The 27,583-nt window shown below is 39.5% G+C and overlaps 1 long non-coding RNA gene across 3 annotated transcripts in view; it reads right to left on the bottom strand.

The window, feature by feature from the left end:
• Positions 1–26,311, bottom strand: part of LOC105481715 (uncharacterized) — a 41,513-nt gene extending 15,202 nt beyond the window's left edge. The window contains exons 1-4 of one of the 3 annotated variants that reach the window (XR_987142.2): positions 26,048–26,311; positions 21,478–21,574; positions 19,340–19,497; positions 17,419–17,581 (exon numbers count right to left, since the gene is read on the bottom strand). This is a non-coding gene — a long non-coding RNA (uncharacterized lncRNA). Of the gene's footprint in view, positions 1–17,418; positions 17,582–19,339; positions 19,498–21,477; positions 21,575–26,047 lie in introns of those variants that run through there. The other 2 variants (XR_011615126.1, XR_011615125.1) reach the window with 2 other exon arrangements.
• Positions 26,312–27,583: the final 1,272 nt, after the last annotated feature.

Here is a 27,583-nt window from a genome sequence, read left to right on the forward strand (position 1 = left end):
ACCTCCCAGGTTCAAGTGGTTCTCCTGCCGCAGCCTCCCAAGCAGCTGGGATTACAGACACACTCCACCACTCCCAGCTAATTTCTTGTATCTTTAGTAGAGACCGGGTTTCACCATGTTGGCCAGACTGGTCTCGAACTCCTGACCTCGTGATCCATCCACCTCAGCGTCCCAAAGTGCTGGGATTACAGGAGTGAGCCACCGCGCCCAGCCAGATTTACTTCCTAATCACACATTTTACTTTCTAATTTACTAATTTCTACAGTTAGTTTTGATGCTGGTGGGCTAAGGGAGGTCTCCAAATGTTGGTGGGACCTCTGACCCTGGCCAGCGTCCAGGCTGTTGACACTATCTTGCAAGGAGAAATTCAAGGACAAGTTGGAAAATGGTGAAAGTGTGGAGATTAATTACAAAATGAAAAGTACACATTCAAGAAAGGAGAGTATGAGTGTACTCAAGAGAGTCACGCAAAGGGGTTTGGGGCTGCTAACTTTATGGGTTTCTTTAACCAAGGGGTAAAATATTCATAAAAATTCCTGGAAATAGGTGGAGGTTTCTTGGAACTGTGGTGCTGCCCATTTTTGCATCAAGTATGTGTGTTCCCAGTACTGTCATGGCACTGGTGTGTGTGTGTGATTTAGTATGTTCGTGAGCATCTAATGAGGTACTAGGTGAAACCTAAGTCAACTCCAGTAACATGTTGGGTCCAGTCAGTCTTAGCGAATTTGGCCCACACCCTGATTTTTCAGGTCTTATCAACCCCTAGCTTCTGCAGCTATTCCAACAGTTCCCTTTTGACAGTCATGTGAAACTGCCTTCAGGAATTTTCTGTTCTCCTGCGACTACCTGGTATTGCTCCTGTCTCAGTTTTATCATTTTTATCTTTTTGCTTTCTTTCTGGGGTTTTCTTTGCTTTCTTCTAAGTATTGAATTTAACAATTAAATGACTTACATTTTTTATCTTCTAATAGTTAATATGCTTCTTAGCGTATCTTTAAATATGCCATACATTTTGATGTATGATATTCTCATATTTGTATGTTTAAATTAATCGACAACTGCATGGTTTCTGTTAACCAAGTTTTAGGACGGTATTTTTTAGCTTTTAAGGGCCTGAACATTTCTATCTAAATTTTTTAAAATAGAATTTCTCATTTATTATGGTGAGAAAATTTGGCCTATATAACCTTACAAATTATAGTTTCCAAATTCTCTAAAATGTTACCAAGGGCACATGCGCACATCCATATATATATATATGAGTGCGTGTGTGTGTGTGTGCGTGTGTCTGTGTATGCGTGTCTGGGCTTGATCTTTAATAACAAAATATGTTCTACAATTTCAGTATGCATCTGTTTACCACCCAACTCAGAATGATTGGAGTCTGTAAGTAACGGTATACACAAAATAAAGGCTGTTTCTGTGTTGGCCAATGCAAAAGATGTGTCCTAAACGTAGGTGATAGATGTCCAGTTACCTGCCCCTACTCTTTCATCCAAGAGGCTGACTGATGAGTCAACATGTCCTGCATCCTGCATGCCAGAGAGCCATGCTGTTCAGGTACAAATGCATGTGTAGGCTACAACTGGATTCTTCAAACCAGTGCCTCCAAATCACAGATGCTAAACCCCTTCACACTTCACACTCTCTCACATGGTTTAGTATTTGCTTTAATTTTCAGGAGCATTCGAACCTTTTCATTCTCTTTAATATACTTTTAATTTTACAATACATGCATTTTGACCTTCTTTCCCTTGCTTTTTGAAGCATCAATCAATGGTTATTTTCTTCACTAGCTCTTCCTGTCTATACATTTCAATCCCCCACGAGACATTTTGGAATTTTCCAAGAGCCTCTGTTTTCTAAAAGATGTTGCGCTGTTTGCAAGTATTTTCATGGGAAGCTGGAAAAGGTTATATTATTAGGGACTATTTCTAGCTTGTCATCATCTTACTGCAGAATGTGTGTGGGTTTTTTAAATGAAAATATGGAACAAATACAACATGGTATACAGATATTGTTCCTGTACTTGCACTTCCAAATTCTCACAGCTAAGAGGAGTAATTACACAAACAAACAAAATATGCTCAGGGGTTAGCACATGATCAGAAAACTGTGTAGCCTTTAAATAATGGTGTGACACTATTCCTTAGTAAATTTAGGACCTGGGATGAAATGAGCCAGTACAATCCTCAATATTAGAGACAGTAACCAAGTGTTCATGAGAATTCAAGTTGTTATTCTGTAGAGTTTCTGAAAGATTTCTACCGTTAATAATTTTAATTATAGGTTACATAAAAACATAAAAAACTACTGCTAAATTCTGTGCCTGCTTAAATAGCTTTTATTTTGAATGTTAAGTCAATCTTAATGCTGATGTAAATTATTAAATTGCTATATTAGTTCTACCTATAAAAATCTTATTCAAGTGACATTATCTGAGATAATTTTAACACATGTGTATAAATAATCATTAATGTACATGCAACTAAAGAAAAGTAGGAATGTTTCACAAAATGTGTACCCTTAATTTTCAAAATTCAGTGGAGAAATAGGGATTACATATTTAAAAATTAAAGATAAAAATCTGCTCAAAGATCCCAGGATAGCAGCATTTGATTCTGCCACAGCTCCTAAATGAACCTAAATCTCACATCTAGAAAGGATGACAGAAAATTTTTTTAAAAAGGTGAACTGGACCATGAAAAATTTATACTTAGGCTACAATTTACAAAATATAAAAGTCTCAAAAGAATATTGATGCAAAACAACATACTATCAGAATCTTTTCTCTTTTTGGTAATACTTTGTGTCTTATGTTTTAATCTCAAGCCCATAAGCTTCCTTCAGCACCTGCTATGTACAAAGCATGGTACTGGAGGCTGTGGTCACCATAAACATTGGTAAGACTGTGTTTCTGCTCTTAAGGACCCACTTTTTGCACTGGAAGTTGTTACGAATATAAGCAACTCCAAACAAAGTCATTTAAGACAAATACAGTAGAAAAACCTTAAAATTTCTATGAATTGCAAGTAAAGAGGGAAAGAAATTCCACATCAAAGGACCTGAGGAAGAAACGACAATTTGAACTAGAAATTGAAGAACAGGAATGCTTTAGATGGCACACTACTTTGTGCCAATGTTGCCAATTATTAAATGGCTTTACCGGTATCATGATGCAAGGTTACCAAGGACACTGATTTGGCAAAGCAGTGGTCTTGGATTCAGGTCCAGCCAGCCCTCCATACTATTCAATCCATTGGCCCTGCCCTTCCCTGGAAAACATGCGGTTAATGTTGACTGTGCTTTACCCAGTGATTCCCAGAAGACCAAAGGCACTGTTGGCCTCCAACAAATAGGATCCGCTTTATAGAAAACTATGCATATAGGGGAAGTTCTGCCCCTACTAAGAGAATGATTCCAACAGTACCCAGACCTTCTTTCCCTTCAAAGACAAGCAATCACTTTGCTTACTTTCTATATAGGTTAAAAGGCCATACAGATCAAATACTTTATAGATCAAATGACATCAAGCGTGTGTGAGAGTTTTTCAAACCATAAAATACCACATAAATGTCAGGCGCTGATATTACCATAATAATCATGGGTGAGGCCGGGCGCGGTGGCTCAAGCCTGTAATCCTAGCACTTTGGGAGGCCGAAGAGGGTGGATCACAAGGTCAGGAGATTGAGACCATCGTGGCTAACACGGTGAAACCCCATCTCTACTAAAAATCCAAAAAAATTAGCCAGGCATGGTGGTGGGTGCCTGTAGTCCCAGCTACTCGGGAGGCTGAGGCAGGAGAATGGCGTGAACCTGGGAGGCAGAGCATGCAGTGAGCCGAGATCGCGCCACTGCGTTCCAGCCTGGGCAACAGAACGAGACTCCATCTCAAAAAACTAAAATATAAAATAATAATGATAAGAATGGGTGAGAAGAAATACAGCTAAGAAGGGAAGTAGGGAGGTACTTTCTCACCTCCATCCTGTTCTGGGGTTGAAGGAAGAAGAAATATCTTAATGACTTCACATCTTTTTATTTTCCTATCATCTTCTCAAAGACCCCCACATATATCGAAAGTAGTAGGTGGGCCTTTGACCTTTTACAGAATTTGCAAATTGTGAACTAAGAGAGTGTTTTGCAAACTTTGATAGTTTACATACTAGCTTCGTGCTTTTTGCTATAGTCTCATACAGCCTAGAACATCATTTACTTAGTAATGGTCTTTGCACTGACTTCCCTTTCTAAAAAACGCACTTACTTAAAAATAAAATTTCTTATTCCCACCATAAATTCAGTTATTAAATGCCTCTACCAATATCATAATGCAAGGCTACCAAGGACACTGGTGTGGCAAAGCAGTGGTCGTGGATTCAGGTCCAGCAAGTCCTCCATACCATTCAATCCATTGGCCCTGCCCTTCCCTGAACAACATACAGTTAATAATGGCACTATTTAGTGCCATTAGTCATAAATATAAGGTAGCCATACCAACACATGTAACGAAAAAAAAACATGTTATAAAAGTCTTGTGAGATAAAGTTGCTTAGCAAAGGTTGCACAAATGTAACTACATGAGAGAGCCCCAATGAAACTGGAAGAGTGACTACCTAGGCAACTCACAGAATCTTGAGAAATAACACATTGTTGCTAATTTAAACACTTTGTTTTGGAGTGGTTTGTTACCCATTAAGGCAAGCCGAATCATTCAAAGATAGCTCTCCTCAAACCTTTATATGGGTTGGGTACGGTGGCTCATGCCTGTAATCCCAACACTTTGGGAAGCCAAGACAGGTGGGTCACTTGAGCCAGGATTTGAGGACCAGCCTGGGCAACATGGCAGAACCCCATCTCTACTGAAAATACAATAATTACCCAGGGCTGTTGGCAAGCGCTTGTAGTCCTAGCTACTCGAGAGACTGAGTTGGGAGGATAGCCTGAACCCAGGAAGTGGAGGTTGTAGTGAGCCGAGATTGCACCACTGCACTCTAGCAGGGGTGACAGAGCAAAACTCTGTCTCAAAAAAATCCACGAAAAACAAAACAAAACAAAAAACCCAAACAAAAGCCCTTTATATGCATACAGATCACCTGTGGAGCTTGTTAAAAGGCAGATCACTCCAAAGGTGTTTTCCAGGTCCAAGGTGGCACCAAAACTGTTGGCCTGGGGACCACACTTTGAGTGGCAAAATTTGGAGTACACGATGTTTTATACTGACTACTTTTTGGCTATTCTATTAGTTTGCTAGGGCTGCCACAACAAGGTACCACAGACTGGGTGGCTTTAAACAACAGAAATTTATTTTCCCACAATTCTGGAAACTAGAAGTTTGAGAGTTACATGTCATCAGGACCCATTTCTTCTGAGATCTCTGCTTGGCTTGCAGATGGCTGTCTTCTCTGTCTTCACATGATCTTCCCTCTGTGTGTCTGGGATCTAATCTCCTCTTCTCCTAAGAACCTCAGCCACATTGAATCAGGGTCCACCCTCAAGGACCTCATTTAACCTTAATTACCTCTTTAAAACCCCTTCCTCCAAATACAGTAACTCTCTGTGGTACTAGGTGTTAGAACTTCAATATGTAAATTACGGGAGAACAAAATTCAATCCGTAACAACTATTTTTTAAAGTTTAAAGAGGAAATAATGGCATCTGACCTGGAACTTTAAAATTGACTTGAATTTTGTTGCAGCCAGAAGGATGAGATTTATTTTTATTTTAGGGCACTGAGGAGACTATGTGAGCTCAAGCTATTCAACTCACGGAGCATATTCATTTTACAAATAGAATGGGCGGGAAGCAACATAACCCAGCTCACAGGATACTGTATTGAGCACTTTGATTTTTTTCTTTTCAGAGAGTGCTTCAGAATTGCCAGATATGCAAAACCCATCCCTTCCCCCATCCCACACACACTCTGGGAATTAAATTTCCCAACAGGAGAAACAGTTTCTGCTTATTAAGAAAGAGTGTGATTGGCCTGCACAACCTCAGAGTCTGTCCTTCTTCATCTGTAGCACTAAACTGATCTTCTGTCCCTAGAGTGTTCCTGAGCAGCTTGCGTTTTTCCAGTCAAAGACTGCAAATGCTGGAACATCCCCCGGCTGAAATCTATGTAAGCCACAGCACTGTTGTATCCAGGGAAGGGAACAAAAAGGCATCTCCTGCCCGTGCTTTTCTCTTAGGCTGATAATAAATAATAATACATGGTATTGATATAGCACCTTTCTCAAAGGAGCTCAAAGTGCTTTCCAGACATTACCTCACAACATCCTTGTGATTCTAACCTGAGAAGTGGCTCCTAAAAGTGCAGCGCTCCTCAATCACCACAAGAAATCTAGAAACCAGCGGGTAATATATATTCTTTTAAGGATAAAAGCGGGACTACTTAAATACCACTGAGGAGCTTTTTACTTTTTTCAGAGTGCTTAGGTAATACAGGCAATAAGCTTTTTTGACTGGATGATTACGTGTACTTTGGACATCACACATACCAGTATGAGAGAGTAAAAAGATGAATGTGCTCCACAAGCCTGACTCCTACAGCCAGGCACTTTGACAAACTAGCCAGTAGACTACATACTTCCTATTTAGCCTTTCAGACATTTAAAAGAGATCCTACAGAAGTATCACATCCATCAGGGCCAGCAGCAATGTTGAAAATAGAAGAATATGTTAGCCACAGAATCACTGCTGCTGAACATTGCCTGTGTCAACCCTTTCCTACATTTGGGCTTTGGAAAATACATACTTTCATGCTCAGGTCATAAACCGTTCTCTCATCTTCTGATTTCAAGTCTCACTAAAGGTGAGGCTTTATTTATTTGAAGTTGGATACAATTTTGTCCAAGAGAGCAGCAATCCCTGCTCCAGTCCAGTCATGGAAAAAAGCCTGAGAGAGGTGGAGTCACACAAACCCAGGTGGGAATCTCAGTTGTTCCTTAAAACCATGTGACTTCAGACAGGTCGTTTTACTCCTCTAAGTCTCTATTTCTCATCAATTAAATAGAAATAATAATGCCTACTTCGGGGAGGGTAGTAAGGGTATTAACTAAATCACACGTGTAGAGAACTCAGTGTCATCCCTGGCATATTTTCATGTCTTTAATGAGCATACACTAATCATACAGTAATAATCACAATAACTGCTATTCCCCACTTTCTCCATGGTATTAGAGATGTGTGGAGGAAAAGCAGAAGAATATTGTAAGAGAATTTGGGAGTCCTCAAACTCTGAACTTCAGATTCCCAGATCCCAAAATAAGGGGCATCACTTGGGCCCACATCCCTCATAATGGTTGTATTAATCTATTCTCACACTGTGATAAAGAAATACCTGAAACTGGGTAATTTATAAAAGAAAAGGGTTTAATTGGCTCATGGTTCCACAGGCTGTACAGGAGGCATGGCTGGGAGGTCTCAGGAAACTTACAATCATGGTGGAAGGTGAAGGGGGAGCAGACATGTCTTACATGGCCAGCGCAGGAGGAAGAGAGACAACGGGGAGGTTCTACACACTTTTTTTTTTTTTTTTTTTTGAGTTGGAGTCTCGCTCTGTCACCAGACTGGAGTGCAGTGGCACCATCTTGGCTCACCACAACCTCTGCCTCCCGGGTTCAAGCAATTCTCCTGCCTCAGTCTCTCGAGTAGCTGGGACTACAGGCACGCACCACCACACCCAGCTAATTTTTGCATTTTTAGTACAGATGGGATTTCACCATGTTGGCCAGGATGGTCTCAATCTCTTGACCTCGTGATCCACCCACCTCAGCCTCCCAGAGTGCTGGGATTACAGGTGTGAGCCACTGTGCCCAGCTGCTACATACTTTTAAACCACCAGATACTGCCATAACTCACTCACTATCATTAGAACAGTACCAAAAGGGAAATCCACGTCCATGTTCCAATCACCTCCTACCAGGCCCCACCTCCAACATTGGGAATTACAATTTAACATGAGATTTGGGTAGGGACACAGACCCAAACCATACCAATGACAAAGAGAATTTTGTTTTGTTTTGTAACATGCTGAAAAAATATTCTCAACACTCTCCCACTGGAGTTTTACACAAGGTAATGCAGTAACATACAGTTTAGAGAATTAGAAGTGATAAGTGCCATTTGGGGCAAAATTTTATTTTGAAATATAATTGCAGAGAAAAATGACTAAACCTTCCATGTTAATTTAACATGAGAACCCCTTTTTAGCCACTGATTCTGATCAATTGAGAACTTGAGTTCCTGTTTAATCTGATAAGCTGAGCAAGGTATTTTTCTATTTCAGGGTCATACTTGTTCTAAATAATGGAAAGTTGCCTGTATAATAATGCATACATATCCAAGTTAGGAACTATAATTTTCTCTGTCTTGAAAACCCTTGGTGCTATTTACATTCTGAATTAAACTGAACGCTGTATATTGATTTTAATATGTTAAGATGAAATTCAATTTCATGACTACTGCTAACATCACAGAGCATGTAGGATCAATGTGTTGCTGATTTTCTGCTTACTACCAATATCTCCCCAAGGGTTTGATACAAGATTTACAAGAATATTGTTTCTGAAGATGTGTGCATAAATATGCTATCAAATAAGCTATAATGCATTGCACATTAGGCAGTGAATGATTTGTTTGCTGCATTTTAATCAGCCTTGTGTAAATGCTGACATATCCTTTGGAGAGTTCACAGCAGTCAGTCCACCTAGTGGAGCTCAATTCCTGTGCTTGGGAGCACAACTGGCAGGAGAGGTCTCCCTGTGGTTGCTCTTAGAGTCTACCCTTCCCAAAAAGAAGGAAGTGCATTTTAGCTAAGACAGAGCTATGAGTGCTCAGAATGTGACTGCTGAGATGCCAGAAGGTACCAGAAAGCACAGTCACCTGCCACAGAATGACATTTTGGTAAACGATGGACCACATACACATTGGTGGTCCCATAAGAGTATAATGGAGCTGAAAAATTCCTATCACCTAATGATAGCTCAATGATCCTGACCTGTGCAGGCCTAGGCTAATGTATGTGTTTATGTCTTCAGTTTTAACAAAAATACTTAAAAGTAAAAATAAATTTTAAAACATTTAAATTAGAACAAAGCTTATAGAATAAGGATATTGAGAAAAAATATTTTTGTACAACTGTACAATGTGTTTCAAGCTGTGTTGTTACAAAAGTGTCAAAAAGTTTCTAAAGTTAAAAAAGTTACAGTAAACTAAGGTTTTAAACTTACTGTTGAAGAAAGAAAAGTATTTCATTATAAATCTAGTGTGGCCTGTCTTCAGTGCTGATAAAGTCACAGTAGCATCCAGCAATGTCCTAGGCCTTCACATTCACTCACCTGTCACTCATTAAGTCACCCAGAGCAACTTCTAGTCCTGCAAGCTCCATTAATGCTAAGTGCCTTACACAGGGGTGCCATTTTTATCTTTCATATCATATTTTTACTGTGCCTTTTCTATGTTTAGATATGTTTAGATACACAAATACTTACCATTATACTACAATTGCCTACAGTACTCAGTATATTGACATGTCGTACAGGTCTGTAGCTTAGCAGCAACAGGGCATACCATGTAGCCTAGGTCCACAGCTTAGAAGCAATAGTCCATACCATGTAGCCTAGGTATATGGTGGACTACACTATATTTCTAGGTTTGTATTAGTGTACTCTGTGATGTTCATACAATGATGAAATTGTCTAAAAAGACATTTTTCAGAACATATCCCCGTTGTCAACTGACACATGACTGTATACGTGTGTGTGCATTGATCTAACTCCATAAAGTCTTCCTTTAACAACAGAGGAGGTACTCTAATGCGGTTTGGGCTTGGAGTTGATTGCACTGGGGGCCAGTTCAGGTTATGTCATTTATCAGCTGTGTGATGTTGGGCTAATTCCTTAACCTATCTGTGACTCAATATCTTCATCTGAATAATGGGAAGAATGAAAACAAGTACCTTGTAAAATTGTGAAGATTGAATGAGATAATACACATTAAGCTCTCCTCCACAGTACTCAGCGTTGAGGAAGAGCTCAATAAATGGTAGCTATTATTATTAGATAAAACTCATATCCCAGTCATTTAAACACAATTTTTATTGAATTCTCATTATGAGCAAGACACTGTATAGACGCTTAGGGGAATGCAAATATTAATACAACACATTCCCTCTTTTGAGGGGCTTACATTCCAGTTGGGTAGATGGATACATAAATAACTATAATCAATAGTAAAACACAATGAAGTGCCAAAGAGAGGTCTAATAAAACACTGTCAGAGTCAACAAAGCAAATAGATTACTGTCTGCCAGGAAGATCAGGAAAGCACTCTTGAGAAAGAATTCCACTGGTTTTTGAATCTTGAAGAAAGAATGGAAATTTAACGTGCAGAGAATTGGCTTTGCAGAGGCATAAAGACAAGGAAGCAAAAATATGAGACAGAGATGTCCAGCAGCTCTGGTTGCTGGAAGGTGTATGTGGCAATTTAATGGAAAAGAAGTTTGGAAAGTAGATTGGAGGAAGATAATATAAGAGCACTGAAGGCCAAGCTCAAGGGTTTAATCTTTACTTGGTATGAAATGGGGAGTCTGGCTGCAGTACCTATGCCCTTGACCATTAGTCACAGGTTCTGCTGCTTCAGAAGATGAGAGTAGAGTGAGGGGGATCAGTGAGGCAGCCGTCATCGGAGTGCAGCTGAGACTGAACAAGGCCTGAAGTATAAAACGATCAAAGGAGAATTGTGGTGCAGGGAGACAACCATGAGGACTATGAAAAGGGTGGCATTGACAGGACTAAGGAATTACTTTCATTTCACATGGCAAGAAAATGAGAAAGAGAACTCAAATGCAGCGGATCTTGTCTCTGGAGGGAAGACAATTCAGGGCATTCCTGGGCTAAGGCAGCACAGCACTGAGGGATCCAAGAGCACAAATGTCACCTGACAGATCCTTGGGTGACTTTGTGCAGTATTAGTTTATCCATCTAAAAAGTAAAGATCTGTAGGGTGATTTTAGATTAAATGAAATAGACAATGTTTTCAGAAGTGGCTGGGACATAGGAGGCACTCAACTAACATTAATTTCCTTTCTTGCTGAAAAGGTCAGTGAGCGTAGAAGAGAGGAGGAGAAAGGATGGAGACTGGAGGGAAAAGATGCTAGTACAGAGAGTTAACCTCTCCTCCTCTGGCCAAAGTTGCTCTGTTTTTAGAAACTCCACAGGGGACTTGAAGAGAAGTGAGAGTTAAGAAGCAGAGACCGAGGCTGGAGTTGGCTCCATGCACATCTCTGTCTCTATCTGCCAGGCAAGGCTGGGTAGAAAGGGAGAGAGAAAGGAAGATGTTTGAAGAGAAAGGGAAGTTTCTTTGGCTCTGTGATGGGGCGGACATTCTGCCAGGGCTCAATGTGAAGGCATGCTAAATAGGGGATGATCTTTCTGTGCAAAGTTCCTTCACAAACCACCAGTCAACATCTTGGAGATGTCTTTGACCACATGCTAAAATGTGACTTTGTGACTAATCTGGACTATAAAGTTAAAATGTAGAAAAGGAACAATAGATTTTAAACCCACTTGAGAGAGGTCATGGAGCCTCATTCCATAAGGCAGGGGGTCTTTCCTTAATAGACTTTGCTGCTCAACCTGTTGGCCGTTTTAATGACTGGATTCAGAAAGCTGAAGTAGGCACCAGGAAAAACGGTCACAGAACTGATGAGATTCAATCACTTCTACAGCCAGATTCCCAGGAAAATGAGACAACTTGCAAAAGATCTGAACCTACAGACGATTCCTCAGACTGCTAAATTGACTAATCTCTGGAGATGAGACAACAAGAGACACCATTGCTCAAAACCAGGGGAGATTATGAGCTTTCTGAAAAAGGCAAAACAGGGGGAAAAAATTCCTTAGGGAAAATTCTGAATAAAGCTTATGGAGAACAACTTACTCTACTGAACAAAAGGGCCTAACTGCTGATCATCTCACAAAGACACTTCAGAAACATTCAACAAGGCTTCAGGAGGCATCTGAATGTCCTGGAAAGACTACACAGAAATATTTTTAATGCCTAAAACAGTGGGCCTATAAAACAGCAGAAATGTTTTGCAACAACCACTTCAGACACCTCCACTAGATGTACCCTTCGTCCCCATCCCCAACCCCTGCCCATAAACATCCCTGGTTTACCACATTCTAGGGACCACACATCTTCCTCCTTGACTGCTGCCTCCTGGTCAACCTGGATTATGTAGACAAGTTTTGGTCCTTAGATCTGAAACTCTTGTCTTCTGCTGATGACTTGGGCTCACCATCAGAAAAGTGGTTCTTGAAGCATAGTCCATGGAACCCAGGCCCCTGAGATCCTTTCTTGAGACCCATAAGCTCTTTCATCTTCCAACTATGTATCAATGTGAAGCAAGATTTTCTTTACACACTTCAGTCAAAAGGACATCTTCCAAGCCACATGCAGTGGTGCACACCTACAGTGAGTCCCAACTATTCAGGAAGCTGAGGCAGCAGGATTGCTTGAGCCCAGGAGTTCAACTCCAACCTGGGCAACACAGCAAGACTTTATTTATAAAAAACAAACAAAAGGACATCTTGCAACACACTGAACATAGACACAGATATGGAAATCCAACTGTCATTTGTAAAGCTAGACATTTTTCAACGACTGGCAAAAAATGTAAAACAAGGCTGTTCTTTACAAATTTTTTTGGAAAATACATTTACTTAAAAAAAAAACTTTATGCTACCATGTAATGAATTAATTGTGTTATATTTAAGTGAATTAAAATATTTTTTAAATTCTCAGTTTTAATTGAAAATATGGTTAATGTCAATAGAAATAACCCATCCAAACCATCCAAAAACCAACACAAAACAAAAGCTCTTTTGGATCCTCAATAATTCTTGAGAGTGATAAGGGATCCTCAAAAAGTTTGAGATATTCTATCCTAGAAGGATGTCATCTGTTTTGCTTTCCATGTTGGCTAAGATTTCATCTTGGCTAAGAGATTAAGATTCTTCAGACACTCATGCTACAAAAACTGATATTTGGGTTTTGTAGGGAGATCCTCATATTGGTAACGGGCATCCCAAAATTGACTCTCTTTTAGCAAATAAATACATTGCTACTCTGTATATTCTTAACGACTTTTACAAAGAAATTAAGGATGGGTACCATGGCTCACATCTGTAATCCTAGCAGTTTGGGAGGCTGAGGCAGGAGGATTGCTTGAGCCCAGGAGTTCCAGACCAGCCTGGACAACATAATGAAAAACCATCTCTACAAAAAATACCTAAAGTAGCCAGGCGTGGTGTTGCACACCTATAGTCCCAGCTACTTGGGAGGCTGACTGGGGAGGATCAATTAAGTTCAGGAGGTCAAGGCTGTAGTGAGCCATGATAACTGCAGCCTCTGCACTCTGGTCTGAGGGGGTTGGACCATGGAGGTGGGATTTCCCCCTTGCTGTTCTCATGACTGAACTCGTGACTGAGTTCTCACGAGATCTGGTTGTCTGAAAGTGTGTAGTACTTTCTCTCGCTCTCTCTCTTTCTCTCTCTCTCTCTCTCCCTCCTGCCACTGTGTGAAGACGTACTTGCTTCCCATTCACCCTTCCACCATGGTTGTAAGTTTCCTGAGGCCTCCCAGGCCATGCCACAGCCTGTGGAACTGAGAGTCAATTAAACCTCTTTTCTTTATTAATTACCCAATCTCAGTTCTACATAGCAGTGTAAGAAGGGACTAATAGACTAGTCTTGTCTGATCTAACTTGTTTCAGAAGGTTAGTAGCTACAGTGCAAGTAACTACCAACGTAACATATTATTGCTTCTTAGAGCAGGGATTCCCAAAATGCCTATTATTAAGCCTCTACCCAGATCTTATGATGTAGAATCCTCAGTATAGAATTCCCAGTGTAAATCTATGAAACCTGATTTTTTAAAAAGATTGAGTCTCCCTCTGTTGCCCAGGCTGAAGTGCAGTGGCGAGATCTCAGCTCATTACAACCTCTGCCTCCTGGGTTCAAGTGATTCTCCTGCCTCAGCCTCCCAAGTAGCTGGGATAACATGTGCTCACCACCACGCTTGGCCAATTTTTGTATTTTTAGTAGAGACAGGGTTTCACCATGTTGGCCAAGCTGGTCTTAAACTCCTGACCTCAAATATCTGCCTGCCTTGGCCTCCCAAAGTGCTGGGACTATAGGCGTGAGTCACTACTCTGTCGGAAACCTGAATTTGTAATAAAGACCCCAAGTGGTATAATGGGCAGCTGAGTTTGGGAACTAAGAGTATTTTGCCTCAGTCAGAGCTCTCAAATTTACCTACCCTATCCATCTCTTTTCTTCCTTACAAAAGCAGCAGCCTTATAAACTTTCACATTCTTACTTCCAGTTTTCCATTCTTACTTTCTCATTTAAGCTTCTGGAATATTTTTATATATTAGAGAGAGTTGTATTGCTGCAGTTTTTACTAATTTTCTATTGGATTCCTTTTCTCCCACTGAAAAACTATCCTTGCATTTTGTTTCTATGGGAGTCAGATCATTTTGTCAGAAAACAATAATAATTTAAACAGTTAAATAATGAAACATCAGCAATAGGATAAACAGGGATTTGTCATCACTACAAGAAATAAAAAAAAAAAAGGAAAGGAAAGGAGGTAGACAAAGTTTCAGCACTTCCAGAGCTGGCATAAGTGACAAAGCTAGATGGGAAGAGGTGGACCAATGAATACTCAACTCTAAATGCTTCCCAGGAAATTCCTGGTGGCTTGCCCTGGGATCTCCCATCCCTTTGGGGAGTAAAGGGGAGATAGACTTACATTAGATGCAGATGTGGACTATTTCAAGAATAAACCCTGGCTCCCTTGGAGCCTCGGACTTGTAAGTGCGATTAGACTAAAGACACTACTGGGTGTTTTCTGTTCATTCTTTTTGTTATGTTTTGTTTGTTTGTTTTTAATAGCGGACGGGTCCTTATGAGAGAAATAGGGAGAGCAAAGCAGAACAAGCATCCATAAATGTACCAGGATAGATGAGTCATCTTCAAAAGCCTGGGTACAATGGTGGTAATAAAGGCCTTTGATTTGTTTTAAATTATTTATACTTGGCTCATTTTTTAAGTAGGCATCTAATTTATAATAGAACCAGAGACTTGAGAAGGAGACCATCCATTCCTCTCTCCCTGTCAGCGTGGGGCTGTTTCCTGTGGAACATTTCAGAGTGCTTCGTCTTGCAGACACTCTGTCTAAGCCTGTTCCATGGGAGCCTAATGCAGGAGTGGTGCTTGATCAACGTGCAGAGCCAAAAGAGCAGTAGCAGTATTAAGAGTGCAAGTAGGCAGAATCCCAAAGATAGGACTTCACTGCTCACTCTGAAAGACAACCTCACATTTGTATTGACTTGCTCTAGGAAAGTATTTCCTGAGACCCTTTCTAAAGTTCCCCCTTGCTCCTCCTTATGCTATTACTAGTAGCTGGGGCGTTCGGCTGTCATTGATGGAGAGGTGGGGATGCCTCATTTCTAAGTGCTCCTGGAAAGTGCTGACTTGGCAACCCTGGACACAGAGGGTTTTAAATATCCCCAGAAGAGACAGAACCTATGCAATAGCAGCAGGAGTTTTCCACAAAGGCTTGCCAAGAGACTTCCAGCTTGATTTGTAAAGCTTACTTTTTTACTTTTAATTGTAGGGCCAGGAGAGGTGATTTGAATTGGAAGGTGTGATGGTACAACTAGGTGAATCCAAATTAATTTCTCATGAACCAAAGAAAACCCAGAAATGATTATCTTGATTGCCTGATGCCTCATTTAACTTCCTTTAGCAGCTCTCTGCTGACTGCTGCCAAACACTCATGGGATTTTTGAAAATACCATCAGGTTAAGGCTTGATGTTTTTAACATCTTAAAATAGACCCAAAATGTATGAATGTGAATTGTGGACATGCCTTTAGTAAGAAGCCAAAAAATAATTTTAAAAAAAATCAGCTAATACCCACCCCTCCTTTCTCATCTCTCACATCCATGAGGGAGGACAGGGGAGAGCTAGCTACTGAAGACTGTCCATGGTTTATTACAAAAAATATCTTTGAGACAAAGAAGAATTGAACATGACAGGAAATGGATCTAATCACATTGAATTGCTTTGAAACTGCCTTCTGGAAAATTCTGATTCTTCCGTTTTATTCCAATCTCTCCACAACTTGAAACAAGCTTCCTGCTAGGAATAGTAGTATTACATTAAAAATATAAACAATTATTAGAAATATATTGTCTTAGAAACCATTAAATTTGTTCCTTAAGCAGGTTTATTACTTTTCTGCATACTTGCATAAAAAATTTGTCTTCTACCCATTTGACATAAAATAGCCAGGATCAGATTTATTCATCTTATCAATACCATTATTTTGTACTGTCAGGTATTTAGAATATTATCTGGGTTGCAGGTATAGTTTTTCGAAAAGCTGATTTTCCCCTCCCCCACCAACCAACTCACCAATGTTGAGCAATTATTTTGTTGGTTGAAAAATAAGCTTAGTCTTATATCAAAGGCTCTGCTGCACCTATAGTGATTTAGAATTCAAATGTGGCTAATTTATAAAACAACCACATTTCACTGTTTACAGCAGGAATCAGGTACTTAATACAGACTCCACTCAGAACACCATCTCTTTGCTTAGGTCTTTTGCTTTCAGAAACATCTCTAGCTACTGCTAAAAAACATTTCCTTTCTTTCAGGCCCTGAAAGCTCAGTCACAGGGGCACAGTATCACAATGTTTGGATTTTGTGTTGGAGAACCACAGACCTGGTCAGAATACAACCGCCTGCATTTTGGTTGGTTGAGAGGGCTCTTAGTGACTGACGAGTGGTGCAGCTTATGAGCACTCCAGATTTTCCACCCATTAAATCTACAAGAGTAGCAAACCAGGCCCAGGAGACACTGATTGGAAAGCAAAAGTAGAAGAGAGAAAGAGTGAGTGCAGTATAATCTGGTGTAGGACATGTGCCTCATGAGTGACAGATGAGTTTTGTAATTGGTTCTAAACAAAATGAGAGGCACAGAGCATGTTCAAAGAGAGAAAGACAGAGGAAGCTCGGGGATTTCTAAAATAGTTTTATTTTAACAGACAGTCACACTCAGAAAGGTTGAAAGGTGGGAAAAGGAAAGGGGTTGGCAGGAAGATATGGTGGAGGATAGGAGGGTGCATGTGAGTGGGTGATTTAGCCATGTAAATCTCATCGCTCTAGGGCTTTAAGCAAGTCAAATTGTCCAGCCCTCTGGATGCTAGCCTAGAAAACAGGGACCTTAAAGAGTTCACAAGGAGCAAGAAAGGAAATCTGTGACAGTTGTTGACAAACTAAAAACACAGTTTTAGTCATCATCATTGTCATCATCGCTCTCTTACCCTTTCTCTTTTTATAATTTTACCTCTTTTTCTTGATTATTTCTTTTCAATTAGGGTGGGATTTTTTATGCAGAACTCGATGTCAGCCTTGGAAATTGTTTCTTTCTTTCCTCAATTGGTACATGAGTTAGGCTTTTCTCAATCAGTCCATCACCCACCTGGGGCCAGACACATGACCTCTTGTATCTGAAACAGTTCAGAAACACAATTTTGTGTTATTAAATTTACTAAGAAGAAATTACTTTCCATATTTATATTCACCTCTATACACAAGTTTGGAACCTAGCACTTTTCTAAAGAAGAAAGAGGAAGAGAAAGAGGATGAAGAGGATGAGAAGAAGCAAAAGTAGAAGCCAATATTTGTGAGACTTTATGATGAGTGTTAATGTCCTTTCAATAAATGGGCTGATAGCTCATAAAGAGTGATCTATGCAAAAGTACCTGGGTTCATATTCGGCTTTCAGCCTCAGAAAACACAGGAACCAGGGTAGTGGTGTACGGAAATCCGGTGAGGAGCACAGATAGTCTCCTGCAGATGCCAATATCAGAATCATTCTGCTCCAACCACTTTTTCTCATGTATCACTCTGTTCAAAAATAAAATACAATCCCTAAAAAGATAAAGTATGGCCAGTTTGGACCATGGACTTGCCCCTTGGCTAAAGGGCAGGAATGGAAGATGAGGCGCAAGGGCACTATGAGTTGAATCATGATGACCAAGATGCAGTGAGGGTGGGCTTTGATTTCACGTTGAAGAACAACAGACCTGGTCAGAACATAGCCACCTGCATTTTGGTTGGCTGAGAGGGCTCTTAGTGACTGACAAGTGATGCAGTTTATGAGCACTCCAGATTTTCCACCCAGTAAATCTACATGAATAGCAAACCAGGCCCAGGAGACACTGATTAGAAAGCAAAAGTAGAAGAGAGAAAGAGTGTGTGCAATATAATCTGGTGTAGGACATGTGTCTCATGTCCTACACATAAGAAAATACAGTGCTGTTATCAAGAGAAAGAAGAAGAAAAGAGAATTGAGACAGTAGATACTGAGCCACCAAAATTCACAAATCTCTACCACATGAAAGACCTCCACGTCTGAACTCAACTTGTTGTTCTGTTTTATTAAAAAACAGAACAGATTTGTTTTATTTTCCAGTTAACTTCTGTTGAGATCTAACATACCTAAAATGCAGTGGGACTCTTATCTACCTTGTTCCGGCTTATGCCTAAGATTACATAAGCTTTTGTCAGCCACTTTTCATTACATGTTCATAGAAATGTAAAGTCAGAGGAAACCCCTAAGACTTCCACAGGATTGGTGTTTAAGTCAGGTCTTATAGCATCCTTATATATATGCAGCTGATTTCTTTTAACTCAAATGTAGAAATGTACGTTTATACCTATTAAGTTATATCATTAGTTTCAATCGAACAGAACCTTTTCAAAATCTTCATCCTGTCATTTAATAATTTGGCCACTCCTGCAAGCATGGAGTAATTGTATGTAGATTTATGAGCTTCTGTATAGAGTGGTGGTTTAGAGAGGGCTGGGAAGGCAAACAGCCTTTACTTGCATCCACACTTCTGCCATTACTGGCTGTGCAAACTTCAACAAGCTTCTTAGCCCTGTATCTCAGTTTTAGCCTCTATAAATTAAGGATAATACTATCTCTCTTGTACAGTCTGTTTTTGAGAAGATTAGATAATTTTATTCATGTAAAAAGCTAATGGCATTTAATAATTGTTAGTTAATATATCATCTATGTGTATCAAAGTCAGTGAGGAAAACGTATAGAATAGAATCCCTTTCTTCCAGGTGGAACACAATCTGCATGTCGCTGAAAATTATTGACTATCTCCTCTGCTGTGTAAACTCAAATCTAAAAACAGTATCAATATTTAGCCATCTTTTCCCATGTCTCTTTAATAGGATATTGCCCTGTGTACTTTCTGGCATGGTATCCAGGGCAAACTGAAAGGGCTGCTTGTAGCCACAAGTAGCTTGGATACAGTTAGAAGACTCTGCTTCCAATTCTCGCCCTTCAACTCTTAGCTGAGTGGTCATAGGCCAGTCGTTTAACCTCTGTGCATCTCCTTTATCTTATCTAGAAAAAAAAAAAAAGGTAGAAAGGTTGGATAAGATTTGACTTCTTTTAAAGCCCAGGTTACTTTTTAAATCCAGCCTACAACTGTTTCATGTCCAACTCTAGCCCATGATAACCTAAAATTCCCGAGGCTGTGTATTCCTGAGTAATAGTCCCTTCTGGTCTTTGGGTTTTTGCCATTATGTGGTTCACCTGTATGTTCCACTGGTCCTCATGTGGGCATTGTGACTAAGTGATTCTCACCAAGGAATTTACACTCTCCCCACAGCACTTAGAGCAGTGGTGTTAGGGAACCAACCCTGCTTGTGAACCCTTCACATGGAAATCAGATTCCTAAACTCTGCTCCAGATTGGATGAACCAGTATTTCTGGGGAGAGACCTAGGAATAGATAATTTAATAAACTCCCCAGGTGATTCTCATGTACATCAAAGTTGAAGAGCCACTAACTTTGTTGGATGAATGCATTTTCTGCTTATGAAGAGGAAGCCTGCCAGATATGTGTTAGGAATTGAACATGGTCACTTTTCTTTTTATGTCTGCTTGCATCCACAAAGCCACAGAAAGTTTATAATGCACAAATATCCATTCACTGCTCAGATGCTTCGTCTGTGATATTTTCTGCAGAGGCACTCAAACTACAGAGTCTACTTTTATAAATTAGCACTGGAAAACACTTTCAAAAATAGTTAAGAGATGAACTTACCCATTAGGGATTTCCTAAGTCACTTCTGCATTAGAAGATAGATTATCTTTCTCCCTCTGGCTCCTAATAATACATTAGAGACCCCACAGCTAAAGCAAGGCCATTTTCCCAAAACCTCAGGCAAAGTGCTCACAGGGCAATACAAAACAGTAAGTCTTGGCTGGGCAAGGTGGCTCATGCCTGTAATCCCAGCACTTTGAGATGATGAGGTGGGAGGAATGGTTGAGCCCAGGTGTTCAAGACCAGCCTGGGCAACATGGCAAGACTCCATCTCTACAAAAATAAATAAATAAATAAGTTAGGTGTGGTGACATATGCCTGTGGTCCCAGCTACTTGAGAGGCTGAAGTGGGAGTACCACTTGAGCCTGGGAGTCTGAGACTGAAGTGAGCCATGATCGTACCACTGCACTCCAGTCCGGGCAACACAGCAAGACCCCATCTAAATAAACAGCAGGTCTCCAACATATAGTACAAACACATTATCAAAAGCTATGAGTTTTAAAACTGGTCCTACTTATTCAAGCCTTTTTTCCTCCACTCTAATTATGATTATCCTTATTTCACAGTCCACACTTACATATCATGAAGGCGTGCTAAGTATACTGGTAAACAGCTTTCAAGTACTACAAGGGCTAAGTGCTACTGTTCTTTTGAGCCTGTTTTGCAGAGTGATGCCATACTTTCAATGCTATCAAAATGACTTTTCTAGTGAGATTGAATTCCATTTAAAAATTAGCTTAGTAAAATTTCGTGAGCTTCTCCAAGGGTTAAGAGAGAAAAGAATATTTATATAGGTCGTTTCTTTTTTATTTTATTTTTTGAGTTGGGGGGTCTTCCTCTGTTGCCCAGGCTGGAATACAGTGACACAATAGCTTACTGCAGCCTCAAACACTGGGCTCCAAGTGATCCTCCCACCTCAACCTCCTGAGTAGCTGGTACTACAGGCATGTACCACCAGGCCTGGCTAATCTGTGTGTGTGTGTGTGTGTGTGTGTGTGTGTGTGTGTGTGTGTGTGTGTGTGTGTGATGGGGTCTTGTTATGTTGCCCAACTGGTCTCGAATTCCTAGGCTCAAGTGATTCTCCTGCCTTGGCCTCCCAAAATGCTAGGATTACAGGCCAGGCATAACCCACCATACCCAGCCTATTAGTTACTTCTTATTTCAGTTTTTTCCTTGCCTAAGTTTAAGAAGGCTGGGTAAGAAGCAATGAAAGAAGTCTGAACTCTGGACACCTCCTTTTATTTATTTTTTAAATCATGTTGATTAATGTTTACCAACACTGCAAAGTTCTTGACTGTCTTTTCTTAAGGCAAATTGTGTGTTCCCTTCTCTACCGAAAAGGTATTTCTTTTCCAGCATGTAGTCACGTCACTGAAAAAAAAAAAAAAAAGATTTTTAGGACATTTGCATAATGGAATTTTGACTCTATATGTTGATTGGTGCAGAGAGTTAAAATAATTGGAGGAATTGCCCAGTCTTAATTATTCATTATGATTTTAGAAAAATGTTTTGTTTTACTGCTTTCAAGTAGAGGTAATAGCTATATTTAACACTGGGGCATACTTTAATTAATAGATGTTAGATTTTCACATCTCTCTCTCTTCTAAAAGCTGTTTATATTCCTAAAAAGGTTTTAAATATTACTCTCTGATCCTGTTTATACTATCAATTTTCTCATCAAATATTTCATTCATTGTTAATATGAAGATAAATTTAACTCCACATATAAGTTCCAAATAACTGGAAGAAATTTTTGAGATAAATTTTGGAAATTTCTGAGACTTACACTCTGCCTTAGGATAAAGATTCTCACAATAAATTACTATGTAAAATGTGCCAAAATATATAGATTTAGTCTTTAAAAGTTCAGAGATAGAAAGAAACGTCGAAATACACTAAATGGATTGTTCCTTCACAAATGAGTAAAAAGAAACTCAATGAATCTGAATATACAAAGTATAATCATCAGGTTCCCAGTGGCAAGGTCCCACCCGAAACTAGGGAAATGTGTTGCCTAACTCCAAGGGTGAGCAGCTCCAGGCCCAGTAGAAGTCAAAGATTCAAATATGTGTCATCCAGCTCTGCTTCTCTCTGGGCATTTCTCAGGCTGCCTTTCTTGGTGTTGCCTTTATGTGGCAAAGATGAAGACCAGCAGCTACCAATTTAGATTATCATTTCAATTCATAAACCCAATGGAAAGCAAGTGCCAGTTTCCTGATAGTCCCAGCAAAGTCCCAGGGAAGTCGTTAATTAGACTAAATTAGCATGAAGGTCATTCATCTTTAAGCCAATCCCTGTGGACAAAGAGATAAGATACTAACTCATATCGTATAGATTCACAGCTCAGTAAGGCATGCTTATGACTGGGGGAAGCCGGCAGCTCCTAAGACAAAAAAAGTGCTGTGCAGATAAAAACCAAGGAGTACTCACTACCCACAGCCACATGATGAGATCATGGCCATCAACAATGCAGCTAGAGTCCTTGGCTCCTAGTCTAGTGTTTCCTTTCATAAGGTTAGTTTTTGGTTTGCTTTTGTTTGCTTTAATTTGAGAGTCTATTTCATTACTATTCCTTTTTGGCAAAATGTAGGGATGGGAGCAGAGATAAATCTTAATGTCATCTAGTACCTGGCAATATTTCTTATTTTTATTTCAAAAGAGTACATCTGCATCTCTCTCTGAGCCCTGAATAAATTCGTGCTTTTTTGTAGATGGAATTCCTCATTGGAGAGATGTTCAAGAGATTCTTAATGTCTATTTTTTCAGTTTCCAACATATGGTCCAACATGTGGTCAAAGACAGGCTGAGGGTGTCTGGTTCCCTCACTCTGGCCAGCTGCCCAAAGTAGGGGGTGGAGACACTGATATATGTCCCAAGTGACCCAAACCTTGAGAACCTTTTAACTCTTCTTCCAAGAGCCTCATACAAAAGAATCCACATTTACCCTAAATGGCCCATTTGAAAAGGGCCACCTCCGTGATCCTGCTGGTTTTCCCTGAGGCTGGCACACAATCTACTCACTAAGAGTAAAAGGGAATAAGTGCACTCCATCAGCCTTCTTCCCTTTTCTATCAAATGTAAGTGGTGTTATAATATTGATATGATCAAGACTAATGAGCCATTAATTCTAATTCAAAAAAAATGAGGTAACTGAACATGATCTTTTACAGCGCATTGATCTGATACACCAGATGAAGGCAAGGTTACATTTCCTCTTGGAAATATGCCTGTTCTTCACAAGCAATTTTAAAATGTTCCCCATATGGACGTGCTCTTCTGTGTGCCAAAAATAAATCTAATAGAAGGAGACAAATATAACGTCTAAGGAGAAAATATGTCCACCTTTTAATGTTTCTTCCTTCTTCTACTTCCAAGGCTCAGGTCTGGTGGCAAGTTACTTTGTGGGTCACCAAAGTGTGCTTGTGGGGGGGGGGGCACTAATCTCTTAATAAATGCAAGTGTATGCAAAGGTCAGAAAATGTGGACATGTGTTATCTCTTCCCTCATACATGCAATAGTGAACACTGAGAGAATTGAATTTTAATTAATGGTCATAAGTACCATTTGGGGGGCAAACATTGCATGCACGTCATTTAGGGTGGAGCTGACCATAAAGACATTTTATTCATTTTTATTTATGTTTAAGAGGAAATTTACTCTACCAACTTGAGGCCAGAAAAGAGACTTGGGAATACTTTTCAGATTACTGAAGTTCAATTTAAGATTTGGGGCACATTTTCCATAAAACAGTTTGTTCTTTCTTTGAAGGAACTAGTCAGTAATACATATTGTTATTCAAAAACAATTCTATATTCTTAGAAACAAACAAGAAACAAAATATAGGGCATCATTTTGGACATACTGGTTCTAGTGACTAAGACAACTAGAATGCTGAATGCTAAGCTCATAAAAACTAGTTTAAGTGACAGTCACATTCTGTGGTTTAGGGCATTTTGATGAAACTACTTTTGCACAAATTTAAATAACAAATTGAATAGGTGCACACTAAATTATGTCTGCCAAAAATTCCTATGTTGAAGTCTTAACCCCCAGTACCTCAGAATGTGACTCTTTGGAGACAGGGCCTTTAAAGAGGTAATTGAGATAAAATGAGGTCATTAGGGTAGGCCCTAATACAATATGGCTCTAATACTAATGTTCTTGTGAAAAGAACATTAGTCATATTGTATGACTAATTCAGATACAGATTAAGACACAGACATGCTCAGAGGGAAGACCATGAGACAACACAGAGAGAAGGCAGCCATCTACAAACCAAGGAGAGAATGCTCAGAAAAAACCAACCCTACTGACACCTTAATTTTGGACTTCTAACCTCCAGATCTATGAGAAAATATATTTCTGTTATGTAAACCACCTAGTCTGTGGTAGTTTGTTGTGGCATTAACATGTGTACCTACAGAACACCCTTTAATAGGGCCCTCAATTATTTAGCGATTATTTTCAGAAAATAAGCATAATATTTTAAAAGAACCAAAAATTAATTATACCAAGAATACAGTGATCAGAGCTATCCCTCAGAAAGAAAGAATCCAGTCTTTAAACACTAATGCTACTTTTGGGGGCAAAAAGTCAGTTAAACTATCCAATGGAAATGAACCATGCATGAATGTTTGAAAGGAGATTTTAGAGAACCAAAACATGTCAGTAATTTGGATATGTATCATAAACAAACATTGGAAAAATCTAATTAAAAGCAAAATCTCCCAGTTCATAAATCCTCTCCACAAAGATGGTACAGAAAGAAAACAGTTTTATTATTGAATATGCATTAAAGCAGAATGTGATGTGCATCACAGGCAATCCACTAAGAGACTGCAAAGACAGAACGAAATGTCACCTTCTATATAGCCACCCAGATAAAAACCCATTGCATGCGTGTTGTCAAGATAAACAATAACTAGTCCTCAAGTAATAGAACTTGACAGCACCATTTGTCACACATAGCTTGTTTTAACTTTACCTGATAATTAAAGTGGCCATCTGGGTTAGCTAATTGACTTTATCCAGAGAAAAAAGGAACTTCTCATATCTTTATGACAGAGGGTAGTTTTGTAACTTGTAGTAAGATGCCCCATTCACCTCCAAGTTAGGATTCTACCCTTCCACAGAAATGGGTAGGGGTGCCATCTCCCTTGATGTTCACGTTTTAAAGAGATGGCTCCCAGGTCCCTGAGAAAGATATTCTCAGGTCAAAAAGCTGACAATATGCCAATATAGTCTTCAAAATGATTTATGCACATTTCAAAGAGAGGAGAAAGTATGTACAATTACAAGTTTTCTAAAGTAAATGCTCAAAGAAAATGGAAAAGAGGGAAACCTTTTCTCTTATTTTTCAACAGGGATAATTAAGCCTCTTATCTTTAATTTGAATTTATCCTTACATTATCATTTTACAGTTAAAACAGAAATAACTCATGTGTTCGCTGGCTCCGAGAAAGCACAATTTTTAATGCATTGAAATATTCAAACCCATAATTTAAAAATCCACAGGTGTGACTACCATCTTCCAAGCTTAATAAAACTTGGACTTGGGGACTCCATAATTGACAGGGCCAAGAAAGCAACTTCAAAGCCAAAGCAGACATGTTACAGCAGAACTGTCTTTACTCCTAGATTCCACGAATTCAAAAATGTTCTATTAACAACATAGTAGAAGAGATGTCCTGGCTCCACTGAACATTGTTGAATACAAGTTATAGGAAAACATTGTTTCATACCAAGCTCCTGTGCTAGGCCTCAATAGAACAGATTAAAGGTCAAAATGGAGTCACTCATGCCAAAGTTCTATGTCACCAAACCTAAATTAAATTTTTGTCTGACCTTCAGAAAAATCAGGAGAGAGAGGTAACAGCCAATTTCCCAAACAGATCAGTTTCAGTCTTCAATGCGCATGATAATGAAGTTTCCTCTCTTTTAATTCATAACCTGAAGTAATCTGACATTAACCAATCAGTTATTTTTCTATTATTCTGTCTCCCTGTCCCCACCTTACAAGGAAAGTAACTTTGAAGTGACCGATCCACTTATTTCTGCTTTCTTCAGGCCTTCTTTGTCTATAAAGCCAATCTCTACTGGTCAACTCATTGGAACACTTACTCTGTTCCATAGAATAGAATTCTGGAATCATAGAATAGAATTCTGGAATCACAATAAAGCCAATTGAGATTTTTAAACAATTTGTTGTAATTTTGTCCTCTGACATTGTGTGTGTGTGTGTGTGTGTGTGTGTGTGTGTGTGTGTATATCTTATTCCATTTAGGTGATTCCTCCAAATACTTAGATGGGTCCCAATCACTTATGATCTATTTTTTTTATCCTGGTGTTAATTATTCATGCTATTTCAGGAATTAGTGAATACTGTCATCTGATACTAAAGCCACAGACTAGTTCAAGAAAAGTGGTTGAAATACAAACAAACCAACCAAGAGGAAAGGAGAGGCTCACAGGCCAGAGACTCCAGAATCTTCCTAGATACATCCTAGAAAGAAAGACATGAAGACACACTCCTCATCTGTTCTCCATGCCTTCCACATGACCTGGTACTCTCTTGGCAATCTCATCTAGTCTGATAGCTTTAAACACCACCCATGTGCGATCAATGCCCAAATGCACATCACTAGGACAGATCTCTCCCCAAACCCCAGAATTCTATATCCAGTGACTTACTGGATACCTCCACTTGGACACTTCATCCTTCACATGCCCAAAACTGAACTCTTGATCATCCCCCCAAACTGTTCCACTTTTAGCCTTTACAATCTCAGTCAATGGCAATATCCAACTTCCAATTGTTTAAGCCAGAAACTTTAGAATACTTTTTGACTCCTATCTCTCTTTTACATGCAGATATTATTCAAGGAAGTCCAGACTCTGACCACATCTTAATACAGTTACCATAAAATCCAAGCCACCTCTCCCTCTCCTGAGCTATTTCAGTAACATCCTAAACAACAAGTGTTATGTCCTGCCTTTCCTCGGCCCTCTGTCAATGAAAAGAGTCAAACTCTAAAATATTTAAGGAGGTTTATTCTGAGCCAAATATGAGTAACCAAGGCCCATGACATAGCCCCAGGAGGTCCTGAGAACATGTGCCCAAGGTTAGTGGGTTACAGCTTGATTTTATACATTTTACGGGGACAGAAATTACAGGCAGACATCAATCAGTACCTCAAAGGTACACATGGTTTGAATCCAGAAAAGTGGAATAACTTGAAGTGGAGGAGGATGGTGTTGTGGTTCCAGGAAATAAGTGGTTTCAAGGATTTTCTGATTGGCAATTGGTTGAAAGAGTTAAGTTATTATCTAAAGACCTGGAACCAACAGAAAGGAGTATCTGGGTTAAGATAAGAGATTGTG

The sequence above is a fragment of the Macaca nemestrina genome, chromosome 16, assembly GCF_043159975.1.
Source record: "Macaca nemestrina isolate mMacNem1 chromosome 16, mMacNem.hap1, whole genome shotgun sequence".
In the NCBI taxonomy this organism is placed as follows: domain Eukaryota; kingdom Metazoa; phylum Chordata; class Mammalia; order Primates; family Cercopithecidae; genus Macaca; species Macaca nemestrina.